At 40.2% G+C, this 24,455-nt stretch overlaps 1 protein-coding gene across 3 annotated transcripts in view; it reads left to right on the plus strand.

Moving 5' to 3' along the window:
• The window catches only part of rptor (regulatory associated protein of MTOR, complex 1), a 171,455-nt gene that overhangs the window by 23,105 nt on the left and 123,895 nt on the right, over positions 1-24,455 (plus strand). The window lies entirely within an intron of this gene.

A 24,455-nucleotide genomic window follows, 5' to 3' on the forward strand; every position in this document is an offset into this window, starting at 1 on the left:
GTGGTCATGTAAATTCAGCTGTTGTAAGTTTGTGTGTGTGTGTGTGTGTGTGTGTGTGTGTGTGTGTGTGTGTGTGTACATGCATTTGTATCATTGCCAGCAGTGGTTGTTCTCTTTGGCCGCAAGCTGTAAGCGAGCTCAGTGTTTTCTCAGAGGCTCTTTGGTCCGTTGTCCTCCTGCAGCAGCTCCTTGTCCTCTGAGCATTGGAGCCTCGCTGCTGGAGCAGATGGAAAGGGCTGCCCCCCCCCCATCACTCCTTAAAACACTAAAAGAAAACACTACCCAAGACAAAGGAAGAAAGGATTTTAGGTGGTGAGGTGTTTAGAGGAGATGAAGAAAAGAGTCTGGAAAGCTGCTCGCACACTGCTCAACCAGAGAAAACTTAAACCCTGTTCAGCAAAAACATCCAACTTGTTATTGAAATCTGATCTTTGAGATTGACTGTCCACAATTTTAAGTAGCCAGTGTTGAGACAGCACTCCATCATTTCCCGCCACTATGGCATTAGATGTCATGTAATGGTGAATTCTCACTAAAGGGCAATCCACACCGCCAGCATCTTTTGAAATGTAGACATTCATCTTATGTAACAGATATACTTCTATTCATGACATCTCTACATGTGGAACAACCACACTGACTCCATCACACACCCTCAAAGCCTCTCCATAGGGTGGGCTATATGGACATAACCAAACAACCAAATACCTCTGTCGATATTACGACTATTGTACGGATGACTATTGGTACTTTCACAAAGTTTTTGATAAATAATCATCAGTAATGAGGATGTAATGACTAAGTGGTGGAAGGCAAATAATAGACCTAGAAAATGACATCACTTTATTGTAATGCAGCCTTAAAAACCAGAGGAAGACTTACACCATATCACAATATAACGATATCTAAGACCATGTCTAGTCTCATATCACGGTATTACAAAATCTAAGATGATATCTGGTCTCATATCGCAGTATTATGATATCTAAGATGATATCTAGTCTCACATCATGATATTGATATAATCAATAATCAATATATTGTCCAGCCCTATTCTTTTGTTTTGTACACTTTTTCTCAGGCACACATATCAAAGTGTAATCTTTAATATTGCTCAAATATCTACAGCTGAAACAGAATGAGTTTCTGATTTTGTTTTAGTTTATGTATTTATTTATTTTTTTAAATACAAACATTTGAGAAATGTAATAGTTCCACATATTTGGTAGGTTATTGATTCCATAAGTAAAACTAAATGCCATTCTCCTCCTATAAACACCTGATGAAGCCTGCTGGAAAACCAGCACATTTTCTGACAGCTAAGAAATGAGTTTACACAGACATTTTAAAGTTACAGTACAGAAAACATGTGCGACTCAAGGTGACACAAATGAACAGTTGTGTTGCGCCACTCTCTATACACATGTTAAACAAATACTTGAAATCTGATCCGAGCTCTTGAGCCAGATCACATTTGCAGATATTGGATTTGAATTGCATTTCAAACCTCCAGCGAATATGTGTTTAAATCCGGTCAGAAAGGATTGGATTGGATCCTGCCTTCTTTTTCTAGTAGTAAAATGTCTGTTTGGTATTAGACGTGTAAAAAAAAAACAACCCAGATTTCACCCATCTCTGTCTGAACATGGCTTCTGAGAGACAGCTTGATGGGAGAAGTGAGGTTTTTTTTCCCTTTTTGGAGATGAGGTGGCAGGAGGGTATGAGAAGGGGCCTGTTGGTGGGATTGACAGAAAGTGAAAGAGAGACAAGTCGGTAACACACAGAGAAACTTGTGTGCAATAATACCCTTTGAGTTGCTTCAGCACTGTTGCTGGGAAACATCAAAATAGGCATCATATCATTGCCTTGCCGCTGGAAGTTGTATAACCAAAATCATCTTATTTCAGGCAAGTTAAAGTAGAAGCTAACGATATGTGTCTGTTTTGGTTAGATAGTAAGTAAGAGGAGGAGGAAGAGACATCCCAAGAGAGAAAGCAGCTAAAGGAATGTAGGCTTGGGCTTGGTTGACCCAATAGGTCAGCAGCAAATGGTTTTAGGAGTGCAGGAGGAGGAGTGGGAGGGTGACAAAGCTGTTCCTCTTTTCCAGCCTCAGCATTCACAGCTTCGCCAACACACCTTACATAAACCGTTGACAAAGCAATCAATTACACCGCAGCTATTTACCTGCTTTGTCACCGCAACGAGGATTCACGATACTAGTACGTTTTCGGATGAGAAGATTCGATAAACATTAGAACCCTGAGAGCAAATCTAAAATCCATGGTTACCCGTGGTGCTGCTGGTGTATAAGAACAATGTTTGTAACATTTGAGCTGCCCAGAGAGTTTTAGCCGTGCCAACCTGCCGTCACGAATCCATTTCTCTGTTTGCTTCTGTGCTCTTACATTAACCCTCATGGCCAGAAAACACAGAGAGAATGGCAAACACAGTCTTGGCTGCTGCCCACTCACTTTCTCTACCATCGCACATCTTTTTCTCTCCATTTCTGACCTTTCTTCATCATCGTTTTCCACTCCACATCAAAGTTCTTTTTTTTTCTTTTTTTTTTTTCAATCAAGGCTCTCTTGTGTCCATCCTCACTCTTCATTTTTTTTGCCTGTGGATTTGTTTTGTATGTATGTGTATATTTTGTTTGTGCTGGAGTGCTGAAGCCACGTTATGAAAGCTCTTGTGGCTCGCAGCGGAGAGCTCAACAGCAGATGCAGATTGTCAAACATAGATGTCCAGCTGCGTCTGCGGTGAGAGCCAACTTGAATTCTGGAGTTGTATGTGTGTTTTGATCTTGTAGGAGATTCGTGTTGAGTTCAAATCATAGCACGTCATGGTGAAGTTATCAGACCAGTGTTGATGCCAGCTGATCAGATAATAGATACATTTATCAATACTAAATCTCTTTGCAATACACAAAAGACAAGAGATTACTAAATATAGGCTGTACAGGGGACTCTGCTTATTGAATCTGATTTGACTATATGCCTATTTGATCCATTCAAATCCTTACTGAATCTATTAGAGGATTAGATGAGATTGAATTGAAGCATCCAATAGGGTTTTTTGGTGACAAAGAAGCTCCATGTCAACAGCTATCGACACTTGTGATCAGTCATTGTTTTTTACTGGTTGACTGGAGTTACAGCAAATGGCATCACAGTTTGATCACCTGTTGCAGCTTGGCCATCATTTTGCGATGTGAATAATAATAATGTGATGTTTGTAAGTGCTGTTTTTGCCTGAAGAAGATCTCATTGATTGAGAACAGTGTATAGACTCTATTTTTTGACATGATGTCTCATTTTCTGGTTCGGCACCAGTTGAAGAGTTCATTAGATGTGGATACTTTTATTTTCTCCTTCTTTTCAGCTGGAGCAGGCTCAGATTTGTCTTTCAGTATGGATGTCAATAATTTATAACAGCATGTAAAAAAAAACAAAAAAAAACAAACGACAAAACTAGATCTGAAACCAGCACAATCAAACACAGTGAATGGTACATTGTATCTATATCTTCACCATCATAATTTCATTTGTCAGCCATCTTTATTGTGGAGCTTTATTGGAAGACAGCCTTTCCTTTGCTGTCTTTGCTTTTATTGAATGCGGCTGTACTGCGTAATATTAAAAACCCAGACTGGATTCAATGGAGGACTCCTTTTGTTTCATACACAGGCATCAAGAAAGCAGAAAGAAAGAGATACCTCTCTTTGTTTCCAGCTGCTCTTTTGAGTTTTCCGTCTCAACATGCAGCCTCTGCTCTCCTATTCCCTTTCAAGCCTCAGTTGTTCACTTTCATTTTCTGCCTGCATGTCATCCTTTTTTTTTTCTCTCTCCCTCCCTCTCACTTTCTCTCTCTATCCTCTGTTATATGTTTGGGGAATCTAGTGTGAAATTTTTCCACTCTTGACTGTTTTGGTAGTCATCGAGATGAAAAGCAGCGTGCTTGTCTCGTCAAATGACCCCTTCAAAGCCACGCAGAGCGCCGTACTCGCAGAACATGTTGCACCTGCCAAACAGGTTTATACCGTATCACCAGCATGTGTAATTGTCATTTCTCCTTCGTTCTGCCTTTCTTCTGGATCCGTGCCTCCTCTGCTTTGCCCGTGAACCCCTGCTGTCCACTCCACTAACTGCTTCTACATAATGCATCAGAGAGACGCATCTCCAACACTTCTGATTAGCTTGGAGTTTTTTCCTCTTATCGCCACAGAAACACTGAACTGCTCAGCGGAGGATGAGTGCAAGTGAAGGATTTCTGTATGTAGTCAGTAATGATGCTATGCACGGTTTTAGGCTTGGTAATTTAAGACAGAGACACCATGACAACACGACATTAGTTACACGACAAAAATGAGTCAGCAGTTCACATCATGCACATATTTCTACAATTGAAATCTTATTCTGTGCTTGTTTGGTCTTTGTTAATAGCCAACACATTTTATTAATGAGGGTCATTATTATTAATGAATCATTCATGGACAACTAAATAAATGTAACAGTAAGCAAACTGAGAGCACCTAATGGTAACTTACCTAATGAATGAGGTTCAGATATTGATAGCAGTTCAGACCGCCCGGGAGTTATTGGTTGCGGTTCATACTAATCAGGAACCAGTTAAGATTGGCCCCTTAGTAGCCATTCCTACTAGAGAAGGTAGATGAAGGTGGACCTGTTTTCCATTTACCACACAAGGCTGACACCACTACTACTTTTTCTACCTCTGAATTCATCATGTTGTGCTGCTTACTTCATGAAGGTTGAGTGCATCTCTAATAATGTCCACCTGTATCCACTGTTAAAGAAGCAACACATGGTTGAGTTTATCATGGTAATGTATGATTGTGCACTGTTTGGTTACCAGGTTCCTCACCTATGCCCAAATAGGGTTAAGGTTTGGGGTCTTGGAAAGGGCAGGACATGGTTAAGTGACAGTAGATCATTGTGTGTGTGTGTGTATGCTGTCCCTTATTGTACAATACTAATCAACCAAGCAGTGCTATGTGTATTAGTTCTTCTTTGTGACAATGTCCTCAACAATACCATTGAGGACTATGAAGGAGACTTGACAAAGAGTATAGATAAAGTTTCCTGTTTTGAGATCTTGTGTGAAAACTTAAGGTAACGTATCAGTCAGTTGAATCACGTAACTAGATTATGATTGTGGACCAAAGATATAATACAGGTGCATTAATTTATAGTGCTCTGTATATTGACTTATTGATGTGTTTATATGTGATGGCACTCAGTCTGTGATGACAACAAAAGGTCACAAAAGCACAGGTGGAATCAATAATTAAGATCGAGCCACTTCCATTGTCTCTGCTCTAGTGAATACTGGGATATGTAATGGAACTGAGTCTTTGTCAGTGTGATTAGTTAGAACTGTGCTTCTGATTTTGAGACAGTGTCTGTGTGACTGAAGCTAAGAGAGCGAAAATACAAGAGGGACAAAAACAACATTAATTAGGCGACTTCCCTCGACAGCGTGATTTTCTTTTTTCAAGGAAGTTGGGGGGGAAGGAAGAGAAATAAATAACATTAGTGATGTGCCCATGTGACATTAATCATTTTCAAAGGACTGCACAATAGTAGCTCAACTCACATGTTTAAGCTTGTCAGTGTTGGATTATTCGAGGCAGTAACATCTAAACTTTATGATGATATAAATAACAGAGGTTGGTTTAAGTGAGCGTATCAGGTGAAAACATCATGTGAGGATAATTAGAACAAACCCAAATCATGTGAGGATAACAATGTGTGGAATTGAGCAGCTGTTTTGTAGGAAAAATGTTGGTTCGGTCGCATTTAGTGTGCTGAGAAAGTAGGAGTTGGTGTAGGAGTGAAGCACCCACACTCATGAAATTACATTAAAAAAAGAAAGAAAGAAGAACACATAAAGAGCTTGAAAGTCTACATATGGATTGTTTTCACACTTTCAGTTTCTGTTTAGATTTTTCAAAATAAAACCACCTCTTTGGAAGATTCAGTTAAAAATGGGTTGTGCTGTCTCTGGTGGTAATAGAGCAACAGTACTTCTTCTCCACACTTTAAACTCAACTTATTCCTTTTGGGGAACCCCTCACAGCCACCAAATCATTTAGTTGGCCAGGGTGCGACGGCCCGTGGAGTGAATAACACAGCGCAGAAACCGTCTTAATGATCTCGCCTCTACTCGTACACTCAGTCTAATCGGAGCCACGGAGAGAAAACCATTAGGCCCACTAGAAGACTTATGGACATCCCATTAATGCATCTATAAACATCGTGCTCACGAGGAAGGCTACAGGTCATGGCTGTCGTATCCTCACAGTACAGAGGGAGGAGAGGAAGAGCAGATCGATCAATTCTCTGCCGCTGATCACCTCATAAATATCCCGCTAAATGACAAACCATCTGGAGTTGACGGTCGGATGCAGAGATTAACCGTTATGATGATGTCAAGGTGATGCAGAGTGGTTTTGTCTCAACGGGCCTAGTAGAGGTATTTGCTCTACTAAGCAAGTGGTTGGGACCCACAGTGGGCTTGTGCTTTGTGGCATGTGGGTCCTCATGTGAGCAGGGCAGTAATGCATTTCATTGATCATTCGCTCCCAAGACAGTAGAGCTAATCTCTCATTATTTTTTAAAGTGGTGTGTGCGCCACGCGAGACACAAGACATTTTGAAGAGCAGAGCAGAGCAGAGCAGAGTGTGTGAGGTATTGGTCAGGATAAAACAAGACATTTGAGATTTGAGGACATTATCAACAATTTTCATCATTCTTTCACATTCTGTGAACCAAACAACCTATCAGTTTATTGAAAAAATAATCAACAGATTAATCGATACAGGAAAGTATCGTCTGTAGCGACCCTACTACACACTTTGTTTTGACAGTATACAAGTATAATTAAGATACCTTTGACATGTTTTCTGTGTCCTAAGTCAACTGAAGTGACCATTGTGTAATATTTGCTAACTGTGGCTACAACTGTCCCAAAAGTATTAGTGTTGTTAAATCTCTGACAGCTCAGTATTATCTGTTAAATTGCATGATCTAAGTTTGCTAGCATTAGCCAACATAAGCCTGCATCAGCTACTTTTACACCAGACCACATGAGACTCTAGTTTATCGATGTTAGCATGTCATGTTAGCAAACAGTTCATTTTGTACACATTAAACACACTTAGCTCTGTTTTGGTCTCTAACTACTTCCTGAGCAAAAACTTTCTTTTTTTTTTAAGCTAAATGCTTGACTATGTTCACCAAGTAGCTGCTAACTGCTAGCTGTTTTGTCAGCCATTTGGTGCTGGATAGATAGTGTGCTGTGGGTTTATCTTAGCTTATTTAGCTACTGCTAGATATAAGGTTGATGAGAGCCATGAGAGAGAACCACAGTGAATTTATGGGCTTGAAAACCAAAGCAATGAGATAAAGTAGCAGAGTCAGGTGATAATTCTCTTTGGATTTGTCACTATAAGCAACCCCCGTCACATTATACATACTAGTTTAAGGGAATTGTTAGTATAAAAGTATTGATCAGTGCACTTTTTAAGCTTTAAATCATAAACTGAGAAAAAGACACATTTAAAAGTGTGTTTTCGTCAGCTGGGTTGAAAGAAATACAGCTGACAGAATTTTGGAAAAGCACAAACACTGGTGAGAAAAATCACAGAGAATTGAGAACATTATTAAGAGTCCAAGGCTCACAGGTGTCATTAATAACACGAATAATGACTCTGTTCTAATTAAATGAGCCAGTTCCAGGACACAGCGATTGTGCATTACTGTCTCACTGGAACAGCTTGCTGGGACACTAAATGGGGACTGAAGGATTGTTAACTGCTCTGACAAGTTTGTTTATTCCATATAAAACAACACCTTTAATATTTATATATCCAGAGGAAACTTTTATTATCAAAAAGAGACTTTAGTAAAACTGTTCCAGTAGTTGTACATGTGTCCAGTCAGTGAAGGGAAGGTGATTTACTACACTGTATTACTGAATATACATGTGCTTGTCCAATACAGCAGTGTGTGTAATGACTCCCCTTCATGTGTGCCTGCATTTCATTGAGCTTCAGCATCAAATTGCCAGTGTGTGACTATTCTTATCACATTACAGTACGTGTCTGTGTGTGTGTGTCAAAGACATTATTATGTATGCATGCATGTGTTGGCCTGAACCTTCTGGAGAGGATGCAGAGCAGGAGGGGACAGCGCAGGAGGCCAGGATGCGACTCAGCGGACAAAGACACACCGCCCACCTTTCATTCAGCTATTTTTCATTCTGGCGATGTGTTTATACAAAAAAAAAAAAAAAAGAATCACCGGGGTTGCATGTGTGCACGCCAATCCACCAAAAAGCTTCCAGTTGAGCGATGTGTGGGCACCGGTGCATTGGCGTGTTTGGAGGACAAACGGTGCAAATTGGGGGCGGATCCAGTCAGCGTCGAGGTTTCCGAATTTAAACCGTGGAGGAAGTGAGTGTTCTTTTGGTGACAAATCGCTGATCCCTGAAGGCATTTTTGTGACTTTGCAAGTCATCGGAGCCACATGACTGCCCGCCACCCCTGCAGATCATCCACAGCCTATAGTCTACATGTTACTGTTACTTTATTATTAATACAGCTCTACTCAGCCAGCCGTGGATGTGATATTAAATTCAAAAGCTCTTTTGTTCTGTGCTGTGAGTTCAACTGTTTCTGAAAATTGTCCGGGTCCCCAGAGAGAACATTTGGCTTCAGTTCACAGCTTCGGTTTAAGGATTAGAAAAGCATATAGTGCTATATCCAACTTTTTAACATTACATTTAAACAGTCCTTTTAAGGTATCACTGTGTTGAAGTACAAAAAAACCCCCAATCAACAAATGTCACTCCTCTGATCATCAAGACTAATGGTAAATTATAGTATTAAAGTTTCAGCATAATTGAAGCTCTAATGATGCAGCTGTTAGAGGAACATCGTTTATGATACACCATGAATGCTGCTTGGCTGCTATTCAAGAACGTCTGGCAGTCAGATCTGTCTCTTCCAGTAACCGTCATGTGCGAACAGGACAATATGTCTGTGCGTGTGGTGTCTAAACATTTGCCCTGTCGAAGAACTGATGCGCACACACACACACACACGCACACATACACACATGAGTTCAGCCTCTCCTTATTCTCTGTGTATGAACCCATGAATGAACAGCTACACATAATCATATGGATGAATGGACTTATGTGGGTGGAGCAGCTCTATCATTTATGTATGCTGTTGTTGTGAAGAATATGCCTCGAGTTTGTTGTGTTAAGGTACCTTAGTGCTGTCATTCTATATCTTTTAAAACATAAAGCCCACTACATGCTTCAAGATAGAGACTTTATTTATCTTTCTCAGGAAATGACTTGATCACAGCAGCTACAGCCACATGATAAAAACACATCTCTTTTGCTAAAATACTCCAAAATTGTACCAATAAAACAAATATATAATAAATAATAATAAGATGTAATGAAATATGATGTGCAAAAAGTGCCAGAAAAGTTCCTTGCAGTATTTAAAAATATATAAAAGATATATAAATAACCTAAAAAAAACCCTCTGTGTACATGGCATCCAATCACTGCCACATGTTGTTACATTAATGGTTCTTTTTCTGTATGCCAGCTGTTAGGTTGCCTTGCATCTGTAGCTGATATTCATCATCTTTTCAAAAAAAATCCAGCAATCTTATTGATCTAAAAGTACCATTTAAGCAACACACCACTAAAAATCTTTTCATCAACATCATGGTGCTATGTCAGAGTATAAAACAAAAGTTGTGTAGTTTCTAGGCAACTATAAGACAAGACTCCATGGTACAAATACATCTTTTAAATAAATAGTGCAGTGCTAGGTAAAAATGTGCCTCCAGTGTTGCTGCTTCAAAGCAACAACAAAATGAAAGAAACTAACATTCTATCATACACAGATGGTAATTACGTTAATAGTGAATAATTTCTCTTTTGAAATGTAATGAGGGATGCATTTAAAAAAAACAAACATCCTGAAATAAAGTAGATCCATCATATCAGCTTCTTACTGCATGGAAGACTTGAGCGGGAAAAGATTTGTGCATATATAAGACAAACTGGTTTTGAACTGCCTGTGGGAAGTAGCCTATAAGAGTCAGGCCATTCTTAATTAAAAGCAGTGTTTTCTACTTTTCTCTTTGTGGATGAACTTTGCTGCACCACTTTTTGGTGCGACTACAACGTCAGGCATGAGTGATTTGCAGTTTTGCAGTTGCAAGTTTTTTGGTGTATATTCTCCTGTTGGGAAACAACTGTGACCTGTTTCCTGTCGCGTTGAAGCATTGTAGATGAATGGCACCTTAGCATTTGTCCATCCTCTGCTTCTCAACCTCCTAAAAGGCAAATGTTTGTGAGTGTACATGCAAAGTGTTCCCTTTTGCTGCTCCCACTGCCAACAAAGCATCTGCTAATAGAGACTAATGTCCCTGCTGCAGATGCACTGGCATATAAGACTCTGTGACCCAGACGTAATTCATTATGAGAAGCAGAGTGCAAAATTAACTTTTTTTCTCCCGGCAGCCAAATGGATCGTAAATGTTGAAATTTTTACCAACGACTCAATAGACAACCATTGTTCTTTTGGCTGCTGAGTGAAGCAAGTGGCTGGTGTTAATTCTAAGCCGCTGCATGCATACAGCAGTGTTTTATATCTGTCCTCCATTAAGTTATCAGACAGAATTGAGAATCGGCTTCAGTGTAACTAATGTATTCTAAGTAATGAGCCGTCAGCACGCTTCATGTAGACGCCGCCGTTCTCGTTGTAAATAATAATCGCTGTCGATCCGGCAGATGTGCGGAGGGCTCTGTGTTCTTTTAATGGCATTTAAAAATTATTAGGCTGCACAGTCCAATAATTATTAAGTCTTTTTTTTTTCTTTCCTCTAAAGTGGCTTCAATTAAAGAGCTAGTTCTTCCAATTATGCACTCAGCAGATTGTGAGATCAGTCTTTTCTGTGTTCTGTCTCATTAGTGCCGAATAGGAAGTCTATATGACCAGACTACGTCAGGCTTGGTCAGCAGCCACCCAGCATCCCTCACTCCCTACCCCCCACCCCCCCCCACCCCCATCCTGCTGTCAGTCAACCACACCGTCCTTCACTTTGGCCCTGATTACTAGTGAATGCTGGGACCTCTACCTCTCACTCTGCACTAATTAGTAGGACAGCTGTCTGTATAGATCATTAGTCCCCATCCTCCTACTTTCTGCTACCCCAATCTCCAGCTAATAGCTCCCCTGTCCCACCCCTCTTCTCTCTCTCTCTCTCTCTCTCTCTCTCTCTCTAATGGCCCGCTCTACTCTCCCAGTGTCTCTCTCTCTGTCTCAAGGCAGTGTGGCATATCTATATCAGTGACCTGACCGGCGGTGGCCTTTTAATGGGCTCATTTTACAACATGATTTCTGGCTCGCTGTCCATCTTTAAACGTAATGACACTTAACCCCAAGATGAAAGTGTTTTTTCTTTCCTTTTTTTTCAATGGCAGATGTCCCACTGCTTGTTAGGATGATCTGTGAGATGTGCAGCAGATTCTTATTACATTTTCCACGAGGGTAAAAAGAATGTTGAATTAAAATGCTGCTAAAGTGCTGGTGGTTGTATGGATAATGGAATAAGTGGATTGATTCTGGTCCCTTTCTCTGTTTTCGTGTGATTGATGTGGATTTAATAAGTAAAATTGAAAGGATACTAGCTTGATGTACACTAAAATATAAGTATCTTCTCCTGTGCTTTTGAAGTAGCAAAACGTTTGCTTGTCTCAGATTGTCCATGGCCTCCAGTGAAACATTTGGGGGTCAGGGTTACTCTGAATTATCTAGCTCAATGATCTGGCTCACAGCCGTGTAGTAGAGGAGGGCGTCCTCTGACCTTATGTGGGATTTTTAAAATGTTTGTTTTTTTTGCAGGAAATTGGTTAGCAAAGGTGGTAAGCACTCCCACCAAAGACTGCAAAAATGATCGGTCTTCTGCTTCAGTGGATAACATCGTTTAAGAGGAGGTTGAGTTTTTCATCAAGATGCTGCAAACTGGACAATGTCTTGGATCAGTGCCATCCTTGTGTTTGGTGTTTAAACAATACTTTATAGGCACATGGCTTCAGTAACAGGGAGGAGTGATACCATCTTTACTTGATGGTATTGACTTCTCCTCTTGTAATTTCAGTGTTGGCACACACTTAGTAGTGAGGGATAAGATGCCACTCTGTCAAATTTAATGATGCAATAATGAAGTGTAATGCTACAAATTTCCAACTATTTTGGTGATTGATTAATCATTTTGAATAATTAAAAAAAAAAAGTCACAACACTCTGATTCCATTTATCAAATGTAATAATATGTGTATGTGTATGTGTGTACAGTAGGTATATTGGAGTGTTTGTGATGGTGAGGTTGTAGTCGTGCAGTGTTTGTCAGTGAATAAATGCTACAACTCCTCAAGAGCCAAGCCAAGTGCCACCTGCTGATTACATTGGAAGGGGTTAGCCCCGAAGTTAGCAAAAGTGGGTTAGCATTATCTGATCAAGCTCTCATGGTTGACTGACCTTTTAAGCTGGACTGGCTGCTCTCATTTTAGTGACAGTCTAAGCCGTTCCTGAGAAATATCTGGGTGCTTAGGCCACCCCTGCACCAAACACACTGGTGAATACATGCGTCGCGCAATCCTTCTCATAATGCTTATTGCATGCAGACTTGAAAATACTTGCGTCTAAGCACCTGCCGACAAAACTTGTAGTCATGTGAAGAAACAGAATAACATCCTGAAGAACCCTAACATCTGAAGTCTGTGAAGTGTATTACAGCTTGTCCTAACATCAGAGAGTCAGGAAAATCCTCCAAAAACCATAAAGCCCAGTCATGCAGAGTTTGACAGGGTTTCTTTCTTCTTCCTTGTCCCTCGGCATCATTAAAAGGAGGGGAGTGTCTTTTCTGGATTAGAGGGGTTTGTAGACTGCCACAGGCTGTGGACAATTGATCATTATACGTCTCCTCTACACTCCAGCACATCTTCTCCACTCCTCATTTCTCTTGTACTCACTGTGCCTTCTTTTAGGCCGTGTCGACACTAAAACTCCTCTTCCTGCTTTTCCGCTGCTTCCTCTACTTTCCTTTTTCTTCTTGTCCCCTCAGCCCTCATTTGCTCTTATTTTACCGCCCCCACCCCCTTCTCTGCTGAACAGAACTTTAATTAGAACTACCCATGAAGAAATATATCAAGCTTGAACCTCTCAAAAGGCGTGTGCGTGTGTGTGTGCGTGTGTGTGTGTGTAAAAGCAGAACGAAGGCGGCTTCCTCCACCTTTTGTAGAACGAGATAATACACAAAGTAGTGTGAGACAGAATTTGGTTTTATCCCCGAAACTCAATTACTAGAATGATTTATCGCATCCAGTTTAAAGAAAGAAAGTAATGACTGTGAGCACGCATGCATTTGTATCCAATTTAGTGAAGCAGGGTTTGGGTTAGACGCTTGGCATTTAAGAAGTAAATTCACCACTTGTCTTTTTTTTAAATTATTTTATTCGCCTGTTTTTACTCAACAACATTTCTGTCAGACATCATGATTATGAGTTCTCTATTGATAGAGAAATATACAATAAAGCCTGAGTATCTCACCCAATTTAAACAAACAAAATCTGTAAGAAAACATTCAGAACCACCAAAAACTTTACTCTCCAAATGATTCAGTATGAAGACTTCACGTCATTCTCAAAGTATACACCACATTGATCTGTCAAAATCAAACACTTGCTCTTTATGATCTCCACACACTGTATAATACAACAGTGTTTTGATTCGTGCTCATAAAACACTTCTGGAAGAAAAATCACTAATGTCTAGAAGTCAAATACAACTTAAATATTCTGTTTGTTTTTGACAACAGTAAAACTTCCAAAAACAAGAAGTTATTCAACAGCCTTCATGACGAAGAATCTCACTATGGAACGTCTTGTTTACCACTGTTCCCACACTGACATTGATCGCTTTCATCGTCGCCAAGGAGTCCAGCTTCTGAAACTGGAACAATAAGAACTCAACGTCACACAATTGATTGATTATAGAAGACTTCTCATTGGAACAACATGACTGCCTCTATTTATCAGTTTTTCCAGACGGTAAGTATACCATCAGGCAGGCCAGCCTTCTTAGCATCCTTCACACCATTATCATCCCATCCACCTTTTAGAAGTCGTTCCTTGCTCAACTTTCTTTGTCTCGTCTTTCACCAAGTGGGATCTTGTGACCTGAGCTTCCTGTAAGCAGCTGTCTGATGCCACAGTCACAGTCAGTCTTGAGCCTGAACTGGCAACACAAGATGTCAAAAAGGCTCATCGAAGGGAGAAGCGAGATCATCTGCGACCTCTGTGCCTCACTTACCTGGTCTCTCATCCCCATCGGTGTGAGATCAGAAGCACTGCTGACATAAGTCCTCACACAGCTGACCACTGAGCTCTCAAGCATAATGCGCTCCTTCAGGACTAGTCCAAACCACAACTACTGGTCAATCAGATCTTTGTCTAGTCTCTGTACCACATCCCCATCCTGCCTCTATTTACTATAATCCTTTATATTCACTTCATGCCCTTTGTTTCAGTTGGTAAACCAGACATGACAGGGTTGCTGTGTTACCAGGGCTAAAATGAGTCACCTGCTCCCTGTAGTGGACACTTGACTGAATAAGCAACATATGAGTGTGGTGGCAGGACCTTGAGTGTGCTTGTACATCACTTTAGAGTTCTCATGGTGGGTCACGGCCCGCCCAAGACCAAAGCAGAGCTGGTCAGCAGCATCTCTAAACAGGGCCCTGAGTCGCGCATATATATATATATACATATATGATGCAAAATTATCGGAATCATGATTTCTTGTTTTTTTTCCAATTTTTATTCTGTTAAAAAATATCAGAATGTTTCATTGTCTGAATTACAAAAAGTCTGAAAGTCCCAGTGGTGTCTATTTTGAAGTTTTTCTACTTATAGTTGGTACTAACTCTTGTCAGATTTGAGACAGGCTCGAGTCTAGGTGTCAGGATACACATTTGGCAGTGCCTTGTCACCACCATGTTGTAAAAAAGTTGGTCCCCACTCTTTCTGAGACTGTCAGCCGTGACTTGAGCAAGTCTTGTCTGTATGTACGTGCTTGGCGTTGAAAAATGCCTGGTCAACCATGTCGTTCTGGCCCATGAGAGCTCAGCAGTATGAGAACGCTGAAATAAAACTCTTAAAAAAATGTATCTGAATGTAGGCGTCAGATGGAAGGTGGCCGTAATGCACCAATAAGCTGGATGCCAACCGCTTTGGACGAAGAAAAAAGTATTTTGAAGTAAATTGAGCTTCGCAGTCCTGTCAGACTGGTCTGTCAACAAAACCAAAGTTATTAGTAGTTGTTGTTTCTGTCAACTGAATTACCACCAGACATCTAGTCTTGAATACCATTTGCTAGCGGAACACACAGCTGATGCTAATGCAGGCAGCCTTGTTAGCCCTGAACCATTCGGCTTGCAGCAAACCACACTTGACATTGTGTGAGAGAATCCCACTGATAAACCTACAAGCAACAACCTTTCAACAGCAGTGGTCATTTTATGTATTGTTTGTTTCATTTTCTTTAACCTGCTTTTATCCCAGAGCACAAGGGGGTGTTTTTATGAGCCTTCACTTTTTCCATGTAAGGTTAGACACAATTACATTGTGTGATTTTCTTTTGAAGGGAGGGATCAGTACTGAAGTAGAACTAATGAAAAATGTAGCCGGCCAATCAGCTGCCGGTTGAGTTTGACTTATGAGTTATGAGTGAGGGTTTCTGACAATCGATTTCCAACAATAAATGTATACATTAACATAAAGCAAGCATATCGTATCCATTTCCATGTTAATAAGAGTATTGACACTTTAAAAATGTCCCTTTTTGTGCTAAATTTCCAACTGATAAAAAAAGTGCCATTCATTTGTGATAAATCGCGATTAACTACGCAAAGTCATGTTATTAATCACAATTACATTTTGAGTCCTTTGACAGCGCTAATATATAGCTACCTCGATGAGAAGCAGCGGGACTGTGTGCACAAACATGAAAGGCATCAGAAAAAAATAACAGGAAGTGGGTGTGAGGAAAAAGAGATAGGAACAGGGTACAGAGGAAATCATTTATCACAGCCAAACCATGTCTGCCGCCGTCTTAATGAAGATAGATAGTAGCTCCAGCTGTCAACATGAGACCCTTATCTCTGTATTAAGCAATCCACCATAAGGAACACATAGATCTCATGTAAGGAGATCGATCCGGAGCATTTAGCGACTGGGTGCACACCTTAATTAGGTTGGAGTTTGACACCAGGTCTTGGTTTTCCCTCCTAGTGGTAGAGCAACCTTGTCACTTCAGTCAGAGCAGCAGAAATAGTCCTTCATCTTCAACGGAAAAACATCAACTCCTCTTTCACCTTTCAGTGACTTTTAGAATAATCTCTTCTACATCTCACATTTAATTTTATTTATTTCTTGTGCGAGTATCTACCTTGGATGTTATAACGTAGAGGCGAGAGGATCATTGGTAGGCTACCGAAATCGTCATCCTCACAGTCCTTGTTGCTGATTAGCTTATTCACCTGATATATTTATTGTGAATTGTTCTGAATGAAAGCAGGAGCCGAGTACTGTCTTTCAATTGGAAACATTTAACATTTCCTTTCAGACAGTGTACAACGGTGTAGACGAGTACTCAGGTCCACTAAATGAAAGATGGCAGCCAGTGGAAAGGCCATCCTGTAAGCCATGTCCTGTGACCCTGAGTGTCCTTAGTGTCATGTGATGCAGTATTGATCCACGTAGGAGAAATTGTATTTGTGCTGTTCCCTCCCCTTCACCAAGAGGTCAGAGGGCAAGGTCAGGTACACAGTAACGTCTCCTGAGCTGGCAGGAATTCATTGTCTGACTGCTAGTAATGGAGCTCGGCGAGACGCTTTATTTCTCATTGGCTCAAGTAGATGCACTGTGGTGACCCTGTGTTCAGACCTTCCATGCTGGGAGGAAGCATGAGAAAAAGATGACTTTCACCCTTCAGATGAAGAGAATATGAAAACCAATAGGCGTGGTCATTCTCTGTAGATGCTCATTCATCAAGCTAGTCTCCTCTTTAGAAAGTCTCATTTCATGTCTGTGTGTGCACTGGACTTCAGACATAGAGGAATGTTAGGATTGACAAAGAGCAGTGAAAAGGAAGAGAAAGTTAAAGAAAGTTCTGAGAAAAGTAGAAGGTGAAGAGGAAAATGAAGCGGTGAATGGAGTGATTGGAAGAGAATAATCATCTTCCTCTACATATAACTTCCTGAAGCAGAGGATGATGATAATTATTAACTTCCTGAAGGAGAAAGTTGATAGTCTGCTCAAATGAGATGATGCATTCATCCGGTAAGAGAGGACAGAAGAGAGAGATAGGACTAGGCAGAACTGTGTGGATAACAAAAAGCACTTCAGACAGCACTGTCCACTTATTGTGTTCTTACACTCAAATCATGATTCATGCAATTTAACACATTTTAGAAGCAGGGAAATGCTGAACTGTTATAGAGGTATGCAACATGATGATATTAGATTGTGAATGATTAAAATGTCTGCTTGAACCTCAGAGGCTAACGGGTAGGAGTGCTTTGGACCTCATCTCCAAACTACTGGAGAAAAAAACCCTCCAGCAACAAGGAATTTGGTTTAAAAACAAGCTCACAGAAGAGTCAACTATCTGCACTGTTCACCTCAGGAGACCAAATAGTTTTGTTTTCACTGTTTGTGAGATTTTCAAGTCCTGCTAGGAGGCTCAAACATAACCGTTTAGCGCTTAGCGTTTAGCACGTCTGCTAACTGGTAGCACTAACTTCTGTCTTGCTACAAGCTAACGCGATGTCAACTCTGGTGTAATGTGTTGGAGCCTTTTTTTTTAAAACAGCGCACATGTTGCTAGTTATCCGAAACAACACACTAACACAACATCAACTGTTCTGTAGCTGTGAAAATAGTTTGGTTGTTCTGCTAGGTTGGTTTCAAACTGTAATAGCCATTTTAAACAAGGCTAAATAGACTGTTACTACTTTTTAATTCAGGTTTACACACCTTCTCTTATTTATTTATGGAATTGTTTTTTTAATGTAATTTTGTGAGAGTCTTTTTTTTGGTTAGCCACTAACCCAAGACACATTTCTATTAAAATAGTCTTAAAAACCAACATATCTACTGTATTAACACTATTGGATGGTTACATTGAGTATTTCAGTTGAAGATTCATTAAAAATTCATATTAAGCTTCAAAACAGGATTTTTCTTGACTTTTGTGCCATAAGAATAGTAGAATATTAACAACTTCATAGAAATATTCACACATTTAAGCTCACCATTACACTACATGATATTTACTTATGCTATTTTTTCACATTTGCTCAGTGATAAAACAACGCTTCATTTCAAACACTTGTACTGCCGGTCACAAACCATGACTAAACAACAGAGCCCTGCCTTTTACAGTTGATTCTGTCCTTTTTAAATTTGCATAGACACTTTCATTTCCTCATCAGTTTGCCTGCATGCCTTTTATAAGCTCTGATTCACCCAACATTTGCTAACTGCTGTTCTTTTTTTAATGTGTGGTTGTGGAGGATGTTTTCCTGTTTGTAGTTGTGAGTCATATCAATATAAAGTGCAGGAAACATTCAGGAATGCAGAGATGTTATCAGTCTCCCAAGAGATATACAATATATAATAATGATATATAAGAAATGTAAAACAAATCCACATTATATGGCTGTTATTGGTCTCTTTCTCCCATTAGTGATGCAGCTTTCCATCAGGAAGTTGCTATTGAACACCAACCTGATTTCTTCTACAAGATAACAACCCTGGCAATATACCAAATCTCATGATGATGTCAAAAGTTTTCCCGTGAATGCTTTTAGGTGATCTCCTCTTTTCCTTTTCCTGAAAAAACACACCGCGCCAATCCAATAAAGCCATCATCTTCAGCTCCTTCAATGCCATTACATTTAATGCAATATGAATGGAGCCTCCCTACTCCTTTCAATGGAAAAAGATGCTCTCTCACTCATTGCTAAAACACCATAGCTACATCCAAAAAGCCTATTAGATTTGATGATGCTGGAGCTATTTTTAGTGACAAATGCCTCAGTGAGATTTCCAGGAATGAGGCAGGAGGTCAGAAAATACACTCCGATGTCCATTTTCCCAGCGCTGGTTACAGTAGGCCTGGGAGGAGGGGGTGGAGGAAAAGGAGTGGGTGGTGGGTGTAGGTCTGTTTAGTGGTGAGGAACATGTATACACACACACACACAGACACTGGAAGAAGGTCATTTCCATGCATGCTCAATGGGCTTGAAAGCCCCGAGGGCTAGAGTCACAGCTGCACACACACAAACACACACTGACAGTTCATTAATCACAGCAACGAGGGCTCACCTGACATCCACATGCTTACATCTCTCTTTCCCGTATACACACACACACACACACACACACACACACACACACACACACACACACACACACACACACACACACACACACACACACACACACACACACACACACACACACACACACACACACAAACATTCCCATACATTACTCACTAAGCAGGCACAAGGGCTCTACAATTAGAGGTATGATTTAAACCCCCCCCCCACCACCGATTACGAAGTTACTGCAGCCAACACACGACTAACATCACATTTACTGAGCATGTGCAGAAAAGGCTGCATTGTTTTTCTAGTGAAGTGTTACAGAAAATTCCATTAGTTGAAGGTTTTTCTTGCTTCTGAGCACAGTGAGGAACACAGTTGTTTTCAAGGATACTGAGAGCCGCCAGTTTATTTGCTTGTATAATCTGACAGTAGAATGTTTTCAATAGAAAATGTACTCTGCTTTCAGATACATGTCAAACATATCAGATGTTCCTCTGTATATATTGCAGCCAAATCTAACATGACTAGTTGCAGTTGAGATATTACAAAGACACAAAGTGTTCAAAATGAACGAAATCAGATTAATAAATACAGACAACATATGGAAAATAATCATGAAATGTGAAATGGTACAATAACTTTTTCAAATTTGTGTAAATGTCATCCTCCACTGTAACAACGTTTACTGGAGGTCATGATATTTTCATTCCAGCTGTTTTTATTACACAATGTCCTCTTTCCAAACTCTGCTTTAATTTCACAATGACAATTCTTTCCCTAATGATTATTATTTCCTCACGCCACTTTTTGTCCTTTAGTCAAGACAAACTAAACCAAACAGTGTATTTAAAAATGTATTATTGCACAATTTTGTGCTTGTATTCCATATGTTGTATGGTGCTATGAATGATATTATGTATTTCGTCATTTTATTTTTCATACTTTGGATCAGTGGCAGACTGGGACATTGGGACAATCATTCAGGGTGGGAAACTGACTCCATTCCAGCCCACCTTTTTCATGTAGACCACCAGACCTCTACTTTTGTTCATATAACGGTTAAAAGACTGGTGGACATTTGTCCACCTTGTTAATTAGTTATCCCATAAATTTGGGATCAACAAAACAGCAGAGCAAAAACATTAAAGTTGGTGCTATTGATCTTCATCATTTTGTTGCATTAGTTATGTTACTGAAGCCTGTTTTGCTTTCAGGTCATGTGACATGAATGAGTGCTGGCATAGCCCACTTTTACTATTTTTTACCAACATGCTATAGGATTCTTGACTGACCTTCCCTCCTGGTCATGTCACTTATTCTGCATCTGTATCCATGGTGAGGGCTTTTCGTTTTTCTCTCTCTCTCTGTTCCACTTCTCCTTTTTTCCCCCCTAATCTTCCATGTAAACACACGGCTGCAGATTTAAGACACCGAAACTGTAAAATCCTTGATTGCTCTATTTTTGCTGGTGACGTTCCAGGCCAGAGCGACTGACCACCAGGAATTGTCCTGGTGCTCCTGATGTGAAGTCTGCCGGTGCTTTGGATCCAGAAATGATCATAAATCAGCACCACTGTAAAACAGTTTAAACAAAAACAGGACATTTAAACTCAAACATGATTTTATTGCAGGACTTGTAGTTTAGAATTATACAGTTGGACGTCAACGTGGACGTGTTTTAGTCTATGACATGTTTGTCTGCAGGCAGGTGTGACTGTGTTGATAGTGTACTGTATGCTTTCATAACAGTGGTTGACACCTGATTGATTTTAGATTTCAATCCAATTTTGCCACACATGTATTATACGATTGAGAATTACAATCAGATTAGACTGGATTTACCTTTTTAAGTTTATGCATACAGTACCAAACCCCTGCATTTTAACAAGAGTTTGTAATTGCAGACAGAGTAAATACTGTACATACACCATTTAAACAGTTTATCGGCTTCTGGCAGCTCTTTCTCCTCAGGTCACGATTCACGCTGAGCCATTGACACTCTGAATGGAAGCACTAATGAGGAGCCTGGGGAATCACACACTCACACACACACACACACATGCACAAACAGGTCACTCAAGCAACAATGCACATGCATTATAAAGAAAACACTCCTTCCATGTCAGCTGTACATATAGATCCATTGATCCAGTCATGAATGTGTGTTTTGAAACCCCCTCTGAACTCTTCTGAGTTATTATAGGAAATGAATGGGATTGATGGGTTAGGGTTAGTGTGTGTGTGTGTGTGTGTGTGTGTGTGTGTGTGTGTGTGTGTGTGTGTGTGTGTGTGTGTGTGTGTGTGTGTGTGTGTGTGTGTGTGTGTGTGTGTGTGTGTGTGTGTGTGTGTGTGTGTGTGTGTGTGTGTGTGTGTGTGTGTGTGTGTGTGTCACAGAAACTTTATCCTACCCTAAACGACCCCTGGGATCGATGCTTATATGCAGCTGACAGACATCCTCTGTTTGCCTTTAATAACACCAAAGTGTGTGTGTGTGTCATGTCCGGTGGATCCTCGGTGCTGTGTACAGAGTTAGCAGCTATTTCTGTAGTGAAGTGAATCGATTACATCCGAGTGGGGCTCCGTCTATGTGTGCTTGTGTGTCACTGTCCTACTGCTCCACTGCCTCTAACCCTGAAATCCAAATCCCAGTCTGTCTCTCGTCATTTCATTCGACTTCCTGCCAGGGTCATGATTTAATTTTCTCCAACATTTCAATATAAAACGTCAGAAAAAAGAAAACTACTTCTTTATTAATCAATTAATTGTTAAGTCCAGTAGTTTCCAGTATTCAGGGTATTCCCTCCATCCTTCCCTCCTCTCATGGATTCATACTGACAGCCAAACAAACCAATACTGCCACTTTATAAATGAAAAGTAAAAACAGCTGAGTACAACAGAGGCTTAAAACTCAATGTAACAAGATTCATTGCAGCAGGAGAGCAATTAAAAGCATTCCAGGTGTTGAAATAACAACCTCATTCAGTCTGATTTCAGCTGGTCTTTTATACTGGAAATGTTCAGCACAGACAACAGACCACTACTACTGCATACTTCTGTCTGTCTGTCTTTGTCTCTTTGTCTTTCTTATGGTTTTTCAGTTTTTCTTTCTGTCTTTCCTCCTTTGTTTCTTGTTCAGTGTTAGTAAAATCAAGCTGAGTATATTCAGTGTGAGTTTAGTTCAGCCTGTTGTGGAACAAATAACATGTTTGCCTCTGTAAAGACCACTCCAGTCAATAGATGTGAAGGTGGGGGGGGTCACATGACCTACGAAGCCAGCACTAAGTCACTGGTATTGCTTGTTTGGGACCACTCCAAACTAGAAATTCACTACATTTTTTTAGATGAAGTTAACACAAATGCTGACAACCCACTCATGACCATGACCCGCCTGTTGGGAACCATTGGTTTAATATTTAGAAAAATAGTGAAAAATTGGCCATTACAGCAACTGAAAGCCCAAGGTCATGTATTCAAGTTGCTTCCTTTGTCCAAACAAAAGTCCAAAACTCAAAAATCTCCAACTTACAATGACTTTTAAAAAATGAGAAAAGCAGCAAATTAAAGCCTGATGAATGATTCTTTTGGACTCTTTATCAGCTGTATTTGGAGGCTAGTATTGACAGATATGTGTTTTCTTACTTTGGTCGTTAAAGCAGCATTAAGAGGGATTCTTAGTGTCACGCAGCACAATATAATACGCCTGTGTGTTTGTTTATGCTTCTGATCAATACTCTAATACCTCATTATTCTGCCTGATGCTGTCATTTTCATTCATGGCTGTGAGCAAGCATCCAGCATCACACGACAATTCATTTACCCACCATAAAAAAACAAATGACTAACACGTATTATTACAGCTGGGATTTTTTTTCTTTTTTGCAAAGTGACATTTACTTATTCACTCCACTTTAATGAGGCGTCGCTACTCGTAACTCCTCATCTCTCTCATCTCTGTGGTTTTATTATGTATATCAGACACAGGCCGCTGTAGGATGAGCCCTTTGAAATCAGGACTGCAGGTGATAATGAAATGGTTTTTGATAAAACTTAAATTTGACTTTCAATAGATTCCCTTGACTAGAAAGTACAGACACACACACACACACACACACACACAGTCACGACATCACACAGAGTCAGAGACAGCACCATTCCCCGAGCTCTGTCTGCAGGCTAATGGTTTGTGGCACTCTTGCCCGCTCCAATCCCTCCTCAATCACCAACTGGTGTAACTCTCCCCTGCAGGTGGCTGGAAATGAGGGCAGCAGTTGATTAGAGCAGAGGAGAGAGCGCCGTAATAGGCAGCCGGCTGCTCTGGATAAGTATAGCTGCTCAAATGCGTCTGTTGGACCACAGGTTACTGTTGTGCCCACCAGCATTTCATGACAGATGGAACGTCTCTTGCTTGGCCTTGTTTATTCTGCCTTACAACCATGACTCTATAAAAAAGCACAAATATATATGACAGGTGTGTGTTCTTGACGTTAATATGCTGAGTTTCTTCATATATCTATAACTATACAAAGCATAGTCACTGTGGAACGTGTCAAACCCTTGACCTTTTTCTTACATATTGTAATACAGACCTGTTTATACAAACTGCATTTATACAGCACCTTTCTAGTCTTCTGAGTGCTCAAAATGCTTCATAATACATGTCAACATTCACCTATTCACACACACATCCATGCACTGATAGCAGACCTCCATCAACACTTACAGGACAGAACATCTTTATTAATAGGCCAACACGTTTCAGTTTGTGGCTTACATATATGCTTAAATATACATACATGCATACACATATATAAATACATACATAAAAATACCCTCATACATATGTGTGTATATATAAATGTGGGAAGAGTACAAAATACATAATAGAAACAAAATAAAGTAATACATCATAAAAACCATTAAGAAATCACAAATACAAGAGACATT

Source organism: Scomber japonicus, chromosome 2, assembly GCF_027409825.1.
Source record: "Scomber japonicus isolate fScoJap1 chromosome 2, fScoJap1.pri, whole genome shotgun sequence".
Lineage (NCBI taxonomy): Eukaryota > Metazoa > Chordata > Actinopteri > Scombriformes > Scombridae > Scomber > Scomber japonicus.